This window comes from Danio rerio, chromosome 10, assembly GCF_052040795.2.
Source record: "Danio rerio strain M-AB ecotype USA chromosome 10, GRCz13ab, whole genome shotgun sequence".
Taxonomy (NCBI): Eukaryota; Metazoa; Chordata; class Actinopteri; order Cypriniformes; family Danionidae; genus Danio; species Danio rerio.
In genome coordinates, this window is record NC_141030.1 from 42,282,002 (window position 1) to 42,286,685 (window position 4,684).

Here is a 4,684-nt window from a genome sequence, read left to right on the forward strand (position 1 = left end):
TGCCCGTGAGGAGCCCATAACAGTAATCCACCCTGCTGCTGATAAAAGCATGAACAAGTTTATTAGTTATAAAGGAATCCTAAAAAAAAAAAAAAAAGACTTTCATTGTTTCTAACTGTTTTTGCAGCACTATTATAGGGAATGCCTCTTTATATAAGGTTAAAAATAATTATCTGATGTCCCTAGAGTGTGTATGTAAAATTTCACCTCAAAATATCCCACAAATAATGTTTTATAACTCATTAATACCCTTTTAGGCTTTGAGCCCAAAAATTGTGGCGTCTTGGTGACTCTTGGTGACCTTTTTTTCGAAAGGGGGCGGAGCTACAAATGCCTGTGTGTCAGCATAGTGGCAAATTCAAAACATTATCTCTGTGAAAAACTGAAAATATAAAAAAAAAGCATCTAGAAAAATTTCTATGAAGAGTACAATGTTTATTTTTACATCCTAAAACCTGACATTTATAAGCCTCTTAGTCGCTGACATTATCAGATATGGCAAAACTCTACTTGTGGACAGCTGCTTCTCACTCAGGGCTGTCAATTAAAGTGTTTTTACAGACTGTTGTTATCAAGTATGATTAGAAAAAATTAAATCAATACATTTTTGCCATTAGAAGCTGGTTATATTTACATACTGTTGCCACACAACTGTATTTAAACCCCTTATAAAAGTGATTTTTACATAATAGGTCCCTTTTAAAGCAGCCTGAGTAACATGTCTTAGCTTAGCAACACAGGAGTTCTTTCCATGTGTAAACAGAAGATAAGTGAATAAAAAGAGCAGAAATGTGGTGGTTTCAGGCTCTGCAGTGACGAAATAACTTTCTCTTTTGTTCTCAGCAGTAATCAGTGTCTGTCAGTCCGGGTTAAACCTCAGGCCATAAGGATTTAACAACATAACAAGACACGTAAAGCAGCCAATCAGAAAGGAAACGCGGTGAACTAAAGCGATCTGCATTCTTTCAACATTGTGAAGCCTGTAGGAACGCCACTGATCCTCAAACAGGCCTGGGGGCGTAATGTTTGAAGGCTGTGCTGTTAATGGTTTGTATCTCTGAACGGTTTGATGTTAGATGTTAATGAGGAGCAGCTCGTTCAGCCTCCTGCAGATAATGATATCTGTTTGATGGCGGCATACATTGCAGATCACATCTTAAGAATGTTAGATGAGCAATCTAAAGGCATGGATTTTAAAACATAAACTTGATAAATGTATTCATTAAAAAAAAAATTCTAATATATCTGCTATTCACATTATTGTTAAAGTTATATTGTACTCAAAGCATGTCCATTTTAAAGAGTTGTAAAAACTTTTAAATTGAATAAAATATGTGTATTTTAAGTACAAACTTGTATTTTTTTAAATGAAACTCAAATAAAATTCAATAAAGTTTACTTTGTGCTATAAATTGTATATACTTGTATGCTTATAAATATAATATTAAGTATTATTTGATTTAGTTTGGCTGCAAAAAAAAAGATTAAATTTCAAACAATTATAAGACAAATATATGAGCATTTGTAGCAGTGCGATATGGCTGTATATCGGCACTGGTGGGAGGCATGCACTGGCTTGAGGCTGCCAGCCGAGTGCCTTGGTGTCCCACCAGTAAATATATATACAGCCACATCGCACTGCTACTTGTGTGATATTGTGTTTATACAACAGATCGACGACATAGTCATGTGTATAAAATAGAAAATCAAACCAGAGAGTCTAAAAACCTTTTTGTAAGAGGAAGTACTTTCTTCCGCCATTCATTTACATCTGATGTCAGAACAGCAGAAACCATTACTACTTCAGCAACGTCACTTTAGAGCTAGTATTTGAATGATTCTCTAGCGTAATGTCTAAAGTGATGACAAAACAGGTGATTTTGCTCATAATTTAAGATTATAAGGCTGAACGTCATGAAATGCCATCAGTCAGATATTTCCTAGTATTTCTCTGTTGCAATCGGGAGATCACAATAATAAACCCCGAAAAGGCCAAAGCAGCACAACTAGCAGATGACTGTTGTGTTTGCGATAATGAAAAAAACCTGAACACATGCGGGCATTTCTTCTTTCTTTTTACTGAATTACTCTGCAGTAGCAAAAACAGGAGACTCATTAGAAACAAACAGATGGCCAACCAAAAAGTAACTCAGGGTTACACAAAGAGTGGCCAACACAAAATACATTCCTCATATGAGTTTCATCTCACACTCAATACACTACAATTACTATGGTATAAGTATAGCACTACAACATACAGTACAAAAGAGAGAGGTCGAAAGTCATTTATCTGTTTAATAATGATTTGATTAGCTGTAGTTAGAAATTACGCTGCTTTTCTTTTAAAGGGCTTATTATGTGGTCTCTGTCGCCATCTTGTGGATGAACAACGTCAACCGTCTTTGCTCTGCTAATGATAGGATAATGGCCGGTGACGTGATGTCTCTCTAAAATTATAAATATTTAAAAATAGGCACTATCCTTATAAATAAACTGCATTCTCGGCTAAAAAAGCCTCAAACGTACATTATGTTGTCCAACAGCAGCTATATTTGTCAAACTATTCACCTTATTATTCGCGAGCGAGTGGGTGCAGCCATTTGAATCTTTTTACTCCAATCCTCCGCTCTCATTCACTTCCATTAATTTTTAGACGTTAAAAACAGCTCGTTCTGCTGCTTGATGTTGCAAACTGTTATTTTCTTATTATGTGATTCTGCTTTAGGTGATGCAGTAAGTCAGGGGTGTCAAACTCAATCCCTGGAGGGCCGAAGCCCTGCACAGTTTAGTTCCAACCCTGCTCCAACACACGTACCTGTAGGTTTCAAACAAGCCTGAAGGACTCAATTAGTTTGATCAGGTGTGTTTAATTAGGGTTGGAACTAAACTGTGCAGAGTTGCGGCCCTTTTAGAACTGAGTTTGACACCTGTGCAGTAGGTAGTGCTGTTGCCTCACAGCAAGAAGGTCGCTGGGTCGAGCCTCGGCTGGGTCAGTTGGCATTTCTGTGTGGAGTTTGCATGTTCTCCCTGCAATCGCGTGGGTTACCTCTGGGTAAGACATGCAGTACATGTGAATTGGGTAGGCTAAATTGTCCATAGTGTATGAGTGTGTGTGTGTGAATGAGTGTGTGTGGATGTTTCCCAGAGATGGGTTGCAGCTGAAAGGGCATCCGCTGCGTAAAAACGTGCTGGATAAGTTGGCAGTTCATTCCGCTGTGGCGACCCTGGATTAATAAAGGGACTAAGCCAAAAAAAAATGAAAGAATGAATGAATGAATGCATGATTCTGCTTTGTCTCTATAATCTTATAAACATTTGTTTGTAGAGCAAGTAGTTTGACGTATTCAGTGGTTTATTATTCCGAGTCATTTCTCCCAAAGGTGACTGAATCGGAAGTTCTAAAACATTTGCAAAACTAGCGCACTTCAGCATTGAAGAATAAGGTCAATAGAGTGTCCTCTGCTTGTTGCTGTATGCGGGTGGAGTAATACACAAGGATGAAGGGTGAAGAGGCTGAACGAATGCTGTTATTTGCAGAATATAGCTATCAGCTATCAGCCAATCAGATTCAAGAACCAATGTCTAGTCAGCGTATAAGGACAACTTTATTTTGATGTCCAATAATGACGTCAAATGATGTTGATATTTTGTTCATTTTAGATTGTGTTGGAAAGTAACCAAAATCCAACGTCGAGCCAACATCTTAAGCCAACATCATATTGACGTCAGATACTGACATTTATTCATCAGGTATGGCAAACAAATTTCAACAATAATGGACGTCATAGTGGTAACGTCCACACAACCTCAAGCTATAACATCGTTAGACATTGATCTTTGGTTAATTTTAGGTAAGACGTTGGACATTGCCGCCCGTCAACCAGACGTTGGATTCTGACGTCAACCTGATTTTAATTTCCAAACAAAATGCAAAATCCTCATGACATTGGGGTACAACATCATTCTGATGTCATGTTGATATCCTGTGCCTGCTGGGTTATTATATAACAGATAATAACAGAACCAAGTAACTAAATAACCTAGTTAAACCTGTTAACAGCACTTTAAGCTGAATACTAATGTCTTAATATTATTAGTAGAATATATATAATATGTAAAATATGTGCTATCATCTTGTCAAAAACTAAAGAAATTAGTCATTTAAGACTATTATCATCAAAAATATCTTCGTTAAACATCACTTGCCAAATACTAGAAAATATCACAGTAGGGCAAATCATTTTGTCTTCAACTTTATGTACACTTAAATGTCTTCTGTGTTTTAAAAGAGCAACTTGTAAGCAATAAAATACTCCTGAAGGATTATTTATGCATTTCAGTGCCTTGTGTTAACAGAACAGCATTCCTAGTGCTATATAAAACGGAAATATATTTTATATTATAGCAACAAAAAAACTTTTTTAAAAAGTATTTTGCCATTACTGGTAATGAATGAAAACTATAAAGCATGCTTTGCACACAAAAGGAGAGATAAAATCCCTGTTCTGTTTTGTCTGCTGTGCTTGCAGGCCCAGACATGAGTCTCTACAAACGTGGCACAGAGAGAGAGAGCAGGAGAGAGAGATGGGTGGGGGAGGAACACCAAACATGTAGTCTTACCGTTACTTTTACAACATGTAAAAACTTATTACATCTTTATAATCAAAATCATAAAAACACCATG